The sequence below is a fragment of the Mauremys reevesii genome, linkage group 8, assembly GCF_016161935.1.
Source record: "Mauremys reevesii isolate NIE-2019 linkage group 8, ASM1616193v1, whole genome shotgun sequence".
Lineage (NCBI taxonomy): Eukaryota > Metazoa > Chordata > Testudines > Geoemydidae > Mauremys > Mauremys reevesii.
In genome coordinates, this window is record NC_052630.1 from 42,672,339 (window position 1) to 42,683,452 (window position 11,114).

Here is an 11,114-nt window from a genome sequence, read left to right on the forward strand (position 1 = left end):
GCAGGCTGTGATTCCTGGCAGTATTGCTAGCGAGTGGGGGAGGAGAGCAGGAAGGAAATATGGACCTAGTTCTGGATTTGTCAGGAATAACGGTCAATCAGAATTAAACATCAGAGATGCTTTTTGTGGCTGGCAAGAGACTCACTCACTATCCCCAGCTATGGGCTTGTCCCCAGTTCTAAGCCTATTTGCGGCAGCTTGCAGCCTGGCCTAACATGATAATTCAGGGGGCAAGAGGGAGTAAATGCCCCATCCACTGCTTGGCTGGAGAGCCAGGGTGGTACACCAAGCACTACTCCCATGAGCAGGTGCAGGGAGAAGCAGGCAGGGATGGCTCTGCTCCATTGTCATGGGGTTCACTTACCATCAGGGCACCTCCTTGTGGGCATGTCTGAGGATTAGCTCCACCCACATCTGAGGCCCCCTTCTGTCACTTGTTCATGCACCTTGCAGTCCTCTACACCACAGTCCCCTTCTGCTGCCTGCTTCCTGGCTTTATCATAGGCCTGTTCCTGCTCAGCTGGGCTCTATTCCCAATCAGGAGGTGCTTGTCTGGCCTAATTCCCCTCAGGTGTGGTCTTTCTAGTTAATTGGCTCCTGTCTCAACCTCATTAACCCACTGAAGGCTGGTGTGGGATGAACACCCTATCACATCCATCAAGAGATCTGAGCCAGTAGCAGGCTGCCAGAAGTTTCTTCTCCCATGGGGAAGGAAGTTGCGAGGAAGGAGTTATGCTGAATCCCAGTTCCTTCCCAAGCCTGTACCTGGGATCACCCCAGGTGCTTTGAAAGCGTCACAGGTCTCCCATAGATATAGCCCATGACCCTTTCACCTGCCTGCTTGAGAGCTTGCCACAAACACTGCTGATGGGCCCCTGAAAACTTACCCAACAAAAAATCACTAGTTGCTTTGAAACATGTGGACACCTGTTTCCAATGAAATTATGGACATTATAGTTAGTTCACTTGCTCCTGAACTCCTGTCTGCTCGGGGGGGAGTGTGCTGGCAGTGACTGAGCACTGCAGTGGGGATCGAAGTACAACGGCTCTTCTTGTACTCCCCACCAACCCTGGAGATGCCAGTTTGGTTCTAGCACAAATGTATCCACAGAGCTCTCCTTCTTACAGTATAGTCTCTGCTGTGAAGACATTTTGGAGATGGTAAACGTAGGGAAAGCACTCATTTAAGCTGAGATGAAAATAATGTACCAAGATGTTCAGAAAAAAAGTTCATTATAAATCCCAAAGTGAGCAGCTGAGCCACTAGAGTATAGACAGTAAAAAAAAAAAAGTGTATATACACATGTGCATTGTTAGTGTAACAGGTACGCACGCGCACACACACACACACAGAGGTAACCGTGTGCTAGCACAGAGTGCTTTAACTCATGTACATTCAGACTTTAGAAACATTTTGTGAGCCAGTTGAGGTTGCTAGGAGACAATGTCAAACAGAAATCTACAGAGCACAGAATAAGGTTATTGACCTACACATACCACACACATACACACAGGCACACGCACGCATGCACACACTCACACACACACACCCTGAGACCATTCCACCCAACCACCATACCCTACACAACCAGTCACCAAGACTGGTCAAGGCTACAAAGCACTAAGGGGAACCAGGGCCGGCTCTACCATTTTTGCCACCCCAAGCAAAAAAAAAAAAAGCCTCCCAAATTGCCGAAGCAAAAAAAAAAAGCAGCTCAGACTGTGCGGCCCCAAGAATGGATGGAATGCTGCCCCTTAGCAAGTGCCGCCCCAGGCACGTGCTTCCTCCGCTGGTGCCTGGAGCCAGCCCTGAGGGGAACTATAGAAGGACCTAAGAGAGCTTCCTGACTGCCAGATCCTGGGACTGGGATGACAGGGGATAGATCACTTGATAATTGCCATATTCTGTTCATTCCCTCTGAAACATCTGGCACCAGTCGCTGTCAGAAGATAGGATATTGGGCTAGATGGACCATTGGACTGACTCAGTATGGCCATTCTTATGTACCGTGGGTGCTTGGGCAAGAGTATGGAAGATTAAATTCAGTGACGAAGTGCAAGGTGATGTCCAGTGGAAGGAATCATTTGAATTACTCACACACATTGCTCAGAATAAGTTAACACTGGAAAAATATCAAGGTCGTATTGTGGACAGCTCAAAGAAAGCATCTGTTCAACAAAGCACTGTGGTTAAGCATGAAAAACCTGAAGCAAATGCACTCTAAGAGAGAGTAATGCTAAAAATATTATAAGGCCATGGTCTAAATCATTGGTACAGACTGCGTGGGAATGCTGTGGTCTATCCCTGTCATCTCATCTTGGAAAGGATATAGCAGAAATAAGGTCTGGTATAAAGATTATTTAACTCACTGAGAGGCTTTCCACTGACTTCAATGGGCTCTGGATCAGGCCCATAGAAAGTGTCCAGAAAAAAGCAGCAACAACAAATTAAATCTTGAAAATTTTCCATATGAGAAGAGTTTATGGCTTAGAGAGGAAATATGAGAGAAGTAAATACATTAATGAACAGTGTTAATCAGCTGCTCCTTTTTGTCCTCCTAATAGCAGGGCAAGGAGACATCTGGTGAAACTAAAAGGCAACACATTTCAAATGATCAAAGGAAATCCTTTTCTCACCCGCCCCCAAGAAGCACAACACACGTATCCTGTGGAACTCACTGCCACAAGATATTTAGGCCAAGAGCATACAAGAGAATTGGACCAAGTGATGAATCCTTCCCACTCACATGTTTTTAAACACTCCTCTCCCCAGGGAAGGGAGCAGAGCTGTCCAGATGGACAGGGTTTCCTACTCCTTTGTTTTTTTGCCAGAGAGGGATCATGGTAGTGACACAGGGGAGTAGAACCCTCCCTGCCCTTAGTAGTACCATTCTCAGAGACTCCCTTGCCATCTTTCCAGCAGCTCTTCAGCACAGTGTCAATGGATGGATCCCTGGCAAGGTGATTTCCCACCTTACACTCATGCTCCTTCCTCTCCTAGCTGCAAACATCCATAGGGAGCTGAAGAAAGCCAGCCTTGCTGTGTATCAAGGTAACCGCTCTGTGGAGGGGCCACTCACCTGCCAGGCACAGTGGCCAGGCAGCAGCCTCTGACTCTGGCACTCCTGGCAACAGCCCCTCACACCCTGAAGTAATTTGCCCCTTCTCACAACTCAGACCTCCCAGCCAAGTTGTGTATAGTCCCGCCCCTTCCAGGGTAGTGGAGAGACTAAAACAAAAAGGCTACTTACCTTACACCAGGGCTTCAGCCCCACCCTGGGCTCAACAGGCCTTGAATCAGGGGGCTTGTACATCCCTTTTCCTGTTGCAAGTATAAGAACGGCCATATTGGGTGAGACCAAGGGTCCACCTAGCCCAGTATCCTGTCTTCCGACAGTGGCGAATGCCAGGTGCTTCAGATGGAATGAACAGAACAGCAATCATCGAGTGATCCATCCCCTGTCACCCACTCCCAGCTTCTGGCAGCCAGAGGTTTAGGGGCACTCAGAGCATGGGGTTGCATCCTTGACCATCTTGGCTAATAGTCATAATTACAGAATTGCTGAACATTATAAGTCAAGTTCACCCCGATGAGAGAAGGCAGTGGGAATCACAAGCAGCGTGGAAAACTTTAGGTGCCCGGTTCAGTCTTATAGCTGACTGAGTGAGAAGTAAGAGGGAAAGTACCTCGTGTTAGAGTTTAAATAAAAGTTGGTCATCATAACAGTTTTACACTGATGTGCCCCCACTGAATTAAATGAAATTACTCCTGATTTACACCAGACTAGCTGGCATCCTCTCTCTTACCATAGAATATGCATTTTATATAAGGCATGACAGGAAAACATTTTACACTGACAGGTTTCAGAGACGCAGCCATGTTAGTCTATATCCACAAAAGGAACAGGAGTGCTTGTGGCACCTTAGAGACTAACAAATTTATTTGAGCATAAGCTTTCGTGGGCTACAGCCCACTTCATTGGATGCATAGAATGGAACATATAGTAGGGAGATATATATACACATACAGAGAACATGAAAAGGTGGGAGTTGCCCTACCAACTCTAAGAGGCTAATTAATAAAGAGAAAAAACTTTTGTAGTAATAAGCAAGATGGCTCATTACAGACAGTTTGACGAGAAGATGTGAGGATACTTAACATGGGGAAATATATTCTCTGTATGTGTATATATAGCTCCCTACTATATGTTCCATTCTATGCATCCGATAAAGTGGGCTGTAGCCCACGAAAGCTTATGCTCAAATAAATTTGTTAGTCTCTAAGGTGCCACAAGTACTCCCGTTCATTTTACAATGAGTAACTGTTATTGATAATTTATGCTCCCTGCTTCCAGCATACTTCCACAAATTTATTTTTCAGTTGCACCATGACTGTTGTAAGATTTTTATATGTGGCTATATGTGGATTTTTATATGTGGAACTCTTTGCCAGAGGCTGTTGTGAAGGCCAAGACTATAACAGAGTTCAAAAAAGAACTAGATAAGTTCATGGAGGATAGGTCCATCAATGGCTATTAGCCAGAATGGGCAGGGATGGTGCCCCTAGCCTCCATTTGCCAGAAGCTGGGATATTGAGCTAGATGGACCTTTGGTCTGATCCAGTATGGTCATTCTTATGTGGTTGATAGACAAAAGTATAAATACACTAATTTGTATTTACTTTTTAAAATGGTTTATAACAGTGGTTCTCAACCAGGGGTATGAAGACGTCTTCCAGGGGCACATCAGCTTATCTAGATATTTGCCTAGTTTTACAGCAGGCTACAAAATGAGCTGAAGTCAGTACAAACTAAAATTTCATAGATAATGATTTGTTTATACTGCTTTATATACTATACACTGACATGTAAGTACAATATTTATATTCCAATTGATTTATTTAAATGGTAAAAATGAGAATGGAAGCAATTGTTCACTAACAGCGTGCTGTGACACTTCTGATCCGAAGAAGTGGGTATTCACCCACGAAAGCTCATACTGCAAAACGTCTGTTAGTCTATAAGGTGCCACAGGATTCTTTGCTGCTTTTACAGAACCAGACTAACACGGCTACCCCTCTGATACTTCTGTATTATTATGTCTGAGTTTGTAAGTAAGTAGTTTTTTTAAGTGAGGTGACGCTTGGGAGTACACCACACAAATCAGACTCCGGAAAGGGGTACAGCAGTCTGGAAAAGTTGAGAGCCACTGGTTTATAGGATATAAACACAAAAATTAGAGTATATGACATTTTCACATAAGAACCCTGATGCTAAAAGTTACATCTGATGGATAGACATATATACCCACTATCAAAATGCACAGTCATTCACCGATTAACTGTGTGATCCTATGATAAATGATCTGGAGAAAGGGGTAAACAGTGAGGTGGCAAAGTTTGCAGATGATACTAAACTACTCAAGATAGTTAAGACCAAAGCAGATTGTGAAGAACTTCAAAAAGATCTCACAAAACTAAGTGATTGGGCAACAAAATGGCAAATGAAATTTAATGTGGATAAATGTAAAGTAATGCACATTGGAAAAAATAACACCAACTATACATACAATATGATGGGGGCTAATTTAGCTACAACGAGTCAGGAAAAAGATCTTGGAGTCATCGTGGATAGTTCTCTGAAGATGTCCACGCAGTGTGCAGAGGCAGTCAAAAAAGCAAACAGAATGTTAAGAATCATTAAAAAGGGGATAGAGAATAAGCCAGAGAATATATTATTGCCCTTATATAAATCCATGGTATGCCCACATCTCGAATACTGTGTACAGATGTGGTCTCCTCGTCTCAAAAAAGATATTCTAGCACTAGAAAAGGTTCAGAAAAGGGCAACTAAAATGATTGGGGGTTTGGAGATGGTCCCATACGAGGAAAGATTAAAGAGGCTAGGACTTTTCAGCTTGGAAAAGAGAAGACTAAGGGGGGATATGATAGAGGTATATAAAATCATGAGTGATGTTGAGAAAGTGGATAAGGAAAAGTTATTTACTTATTCCCATAATGCAAGAACTAGGGGTCACCAAATGAAATTAATAGGCAGCAGGTTTAAAACAAATAAAAGGAAGTTCTTCTTCACGCAGCGCACAGTCAACTTGTGGAACTCCTTACCTGAGGAGGTTGTGAAGGCTAGGACTATAACAATGTTTAAAAGGGAACTGTATAAATTCATGGTGGCTAAGTCCATAAATGGCTATTAGCCAGGATGGGTAAGAATGGTGTCCCTAGCCTCTGTTCGTCAGAGGATGGAGATTGATGGCAGGAGAGAGATCACTTGATCATTGCCTGTTAGGTTCACTCCCTCTGGGGCACCTGGCATTGGCCACTGTCGGTAGACAGATACTTGGTTAGAGGGACCTTTGGTCTGACCCAGTACGGCCGTTCTTATGTTCTTATGATTCTAACCCTTATCAGCTCTTCCTGTACCAGCCTTTGGTTTGTTCATTTGCTTTGTCCTGTTTAAATTTAGGCCCTGATCCTGTGAAGACTTAGGCCTGGTCTACACTAGGAGTTTATGTCGAATTTAGCAGCATTAATTCGACTTAACCGTGCACCCATCCACACCAGGAAGCTAATTAGTTCGACCTAGAGGGCTCTTTAGTTCGAATTCTGTACTCCTCCCCGACGAGGGGAGTAGCGCTAAATTCAACATGGCTATGTCGAATTAGGCTATGTGTGGACGGAAATCAACCTTAGTAGCTCCGGGAGCTATCCCACAGTGCACCACTCTGTTGACGCTCTGGACAGCAGTCCGAGCTTGGATGTTCTGACCAGCCACACAGGAAATGCCCAGGGAAAATTTGACATGCTCCGGCGCCTTGTGGATGTTCTGCAGGACTGCAGGCAGGAGGACAGAGCCCCCCTGCACTGTATCTGCAACCGCCCTCCCCCGCCACAAAGTCCCAACCCCCCATCACCCAAAGTAACAAGAAGGAGGGGGTGACAGGGGCAGTGAAAACTGTCACTGCACCCCTGCAGAGTGCACAAATACAAGAAGGCTCTCATTCCCTAAATGTTGAGAAGTCCTTCCCTTCCTGGCTCACCGAAGCCCCAATCCCAGTTTCATCCCCTAACTGTGTAGTTGATTATTAAAAGTAGTTTGCTGTTAATTACTATTTCGGTCAAGTTTTTCTACAGAAGACTGTCTGTGAAGGGGGGGGGGAAGGGGTTGTTAATTGCATAGGACAGTCACCTTTACCAGGGTACAGACATGGGAGCATGATCAACAGCAGGTCACACACACAGTGCAGTCAGTAGGCACCCTGGTCGGTCTGGGAGGTGTTTTCCATGTTCTGTGTGGGTTGGGGGTACGTGACTTTGTGGCATGGGAGGGCGGTTACAGAAGTTATGCAGCGGTCCTTGTCCCGGACCACAGAGCCACACAGCAGGGGAATCTGTAACTGTCCTCCCCCGCCACAAGGTCACGTAGCCCCCACACACAGAGTCCCGAAAAGGAGGGATGGCAGCCTCCGTTGAAACAACCAGTCCGGCACTGCAGACCGCTCTAGGAGCAGGAGCCTATCATTCCTCGAGTGTAGAAGCGGTGTTAACATCACTGCACACCCTACCCACCACAGTCTGCGTCCCTGTTTCAACCCTTTAATGCGAATTCATTAATAAAGAAAACGTTGTTAATTAACAATGTTCCATTAACTTTATTTTTAAACGTGTGTTGGAAGGGGGGAAATGTGGTGAACGGGGTATGTAACCGCAGAAGAAAGTCAACAGTAACTGAAGCAGGGGCAGGTTCAGCTTCTCTGTAAAGAAACTGAACAGTCATAGGTTACCCTGCTCCCTGAGGAACCTAGCTTTCAAAGCCTCCCGGATGCACAGCGCTTCCCGCTGGGCTCTTCTAATTGCACGGCTGTCTGGCTGAGCGTAATCAGCAGCCAGGCGATTTGCCTCAACTTCCCATCCTGCCATAAAGGTCTCCCCCTTGCTCTCACAGAGATTGTGGAGCACACAACAAGCTGCAATAACAATGGGGATATTGGTTTCGCTGATATCCGAGCGAGTCAGTAAGCTCCTCCATCTCCCCTTGAGACGTCCGAAAGCACGTTGAATGATGACAGTTACCCAAGACCACCCTCGACACATTTTTCCCCTCAGCATGCATTGTGGGGAAATCCCAGAATTCAAATGGGCAGCAGGGACTGCGGGAACTGTGGGATAGCTTCCCACAGTGCACCGCTTCCAATGTCGACGCTTGCCCCGTTAGTGTGGACTCACAAAGTCGAATTAGTGTCCTTAGTGTGGACACAAAATTTGACTTTGTAAGGTCGATTCCACAAATTCTAATTAAGTTAAATCGAACTAATCTGGTAGTGTAGACATACCCTTAGCCAAGTGCTTACCATTAGGCACTGTGAATGGTTTCATTGAAGTAAACTGAAGACTGCTCACAATGGGTAAAGTTGAATAAAAGTGTAAGCTTTTGCAGGATTGGGGCCCTTTTTTTTAAGCTCCCATGGACACATTTTTTTTACCGGTTTTTGTAAAGTTTCTAGCACACATCTGGATGGACAAAAAACAATAAAACGATGTTAACAGTTACACTGCTCAGTACCCTCAGTAAGGAGAGTACTGCTGACGCACCAAAGGGGTAAAGGTCTGATAAAGGAGAGAAAGTCAGAGACAAGTAACCTCCCTGGATCTGATCTTACTCCCACTCCCACTTGAGCAGTGGTGGGCAACCTGCGGCTGCGGGCTGCATATGGCCCATCAGGGTAATCCGCTGGTGGACCGCAAGACAGTTTGTTTACATGACCGTCCGCAGGCACGGCCGCCTGCAGCTCCCAGTGGCTGTGATTCTCCGTCCCCGGCAAATGGGAGCCACAGGCGGCCATGCCTGCGGACAGTCAATATAAACAAACTGTCTCACGGCCCACCACCGAATTACCCTGATGGGCTGTTTGCAACCCGTGGGTCTCAGGTTGCCCAGCACTGCACTTGAGCGAAGTGCAGTTTCTCACTCATTTAAACAGGGCTTCCCAGGCAGAGTCAAGTCTGTGCTGGGAGCACGAAAGAAGCCAGGGTACACATGCCTTCACTGTCATACTTTCTGCTTCAAGTGACTCCAGAAGACACAATATCAGCCTGTGACATAAAACCACCACCACCAGGCAATCCCTGCCTAGGTAAGGAAGTAGTTCTGCTCCTTTAAATCCCTTCATTTTCAGTGGCATTTGAATTAGCCTTAGTAGATGGAATACTAAGAGGTTATTTTGGGTCAGAAAATGTACAAATCTAAGTAATGTTGCAAAGCCCATTGAAATATTCAGAAGTACAGCACTAATGGCATATTGTAAAATTTTGATTAACATTAGGTTTTCTGCTCTGCTTCTGTGGAATACAGAATGCCTCTCTTGGAAACTTGTTATTTTACCTATTGGTCCCTGTTCTGTTGCTAGTCAGGAGAGGTTTCCAGCCCATATCATCTTTCATTTCAAAGGCTTTTTGTTGGGAATTATAGTCAGTGATTAGCTAGTTTGTAATGCTTGGCAAAGCATCCTTGGGTGAGCAGGTTACTATAATTCTGCTGTGACATCATATTAATAGAGTTAATTCTATCAGCAGCATTTTCTGGGGGGTTTGAAGGGAGAACCCAGGTGCCGCTCTTTGCATAGCTCTCCTCACTTCTTTGCATATTGACTTTTATTCCCCTGTGAAGAAGCCATGTGTTTCTTTCTGGAGTGTTTAAACAAGGCTCCAATCATCACAACACGCTGGAGAAAAACAATCATTGAATGGCCCATTATGTTTGAAGAGAGGAACAGCTTCCTTCAGTTGGCAATATGCTTGCATGTTAGTAGTGGTGCAAAGAGTAGCAGGTGACTGCAGTCTGGCTGCACTTCCACGGTTCTGTCTTGTCTCTGTTGGACAGTCAGTGATGTGTTGGAAGGTGCTCACTGCGGCTTTCCCTTTTTACATTTCTGGCACCAAACTCCAGGGAGAGTGGGGTGCTGTCAAGTGCTGCTGGCAGATGTCTTGATTACGCTGCTTAAAGTCCTTTTGTTTAAGACACAGATTCTCCAGCCCCCCACCCATCTCTGTGCATACCCACAGCCCTGAGCACATGCTAAACTGGGTTTAGCACAGGCTAAGCAGGATCCCCTTACGGACAATTCACTGTCACATTACTAGGCCACTTCTCCCTGACAATTGGGCCAGAGATTATTTGCACCTGTAGATCCATCCCAGTGGATTTCATTGAGCAGTCTTGTCTTGGGTGACCAGGGAACCAGTTAACAGGCACCTGACTCATGCAAAGTCCATGGCTTATTTGGTTAATACCATCCACTGTTAACTGAGGACCAAGCCCTGTTTTGCATTCATTACTGAGGCCTGGCTGGATATTTTAAGTCCAGTGTTTTCTAGATGAGAAGTTGGTTCAGCTTGAACCAGGAGAGGGTTTGGTATCAGCTATAGTGATTACAGTATTATTGGTATTTATTGTTATATGTAGTATGGTAGAGCAGGGATCAGGACCCCTCTGAGCTAGGTGCTGTACACACGTAAGAAAAAGACAGTCCCTTCCCCAAGGAGCTTGCAGCTGCCCTTTAAAGTAGGAGGTACCTTACCCCAAAAAGGGGTTTGTTTTAGTGTGTCTGGCAAGGCGAGGGTTAAGATGGGAATACCTTTAGTCCCATCTGTGTGTCAGAGTCTGTGTCTTGGCCTGGTGCTAGCTAGCTTGGCTTGGCAATTTCACCATCCCTGTGGGGGTCTTATCCGTGAAAGAGAACCCGCAGGATCGCAGGGCTACCCTGACAGCCTGCAGACAATGCCGGGCTGTCTGTGGCTCAGTGTGCCCAAGTGGGTGTTTCTGGCTATCTTGGGGGGCTCAGAGGGGAAATAGAGACTAAACATTCATTGGGAGTGGCCCATCACCTCCATTAGGTCACACCGGTGCGGTGCCCCCTCAGGGCAGAGGGTCTCTTTCACTGGGCTACCCTTGGAAAGTGCTGGCACTAGCGGGGTTTCAGATCAGAGCTGGAGTCCTGTTGTCCTGGGCTGCTCTGCTGAGGGCCTTGTAGGAAACCACATTTATCTCGTGTCATCTCTATGGCAGCTCCTAGATAGCTGCACTCCCTTTACTCCTGTG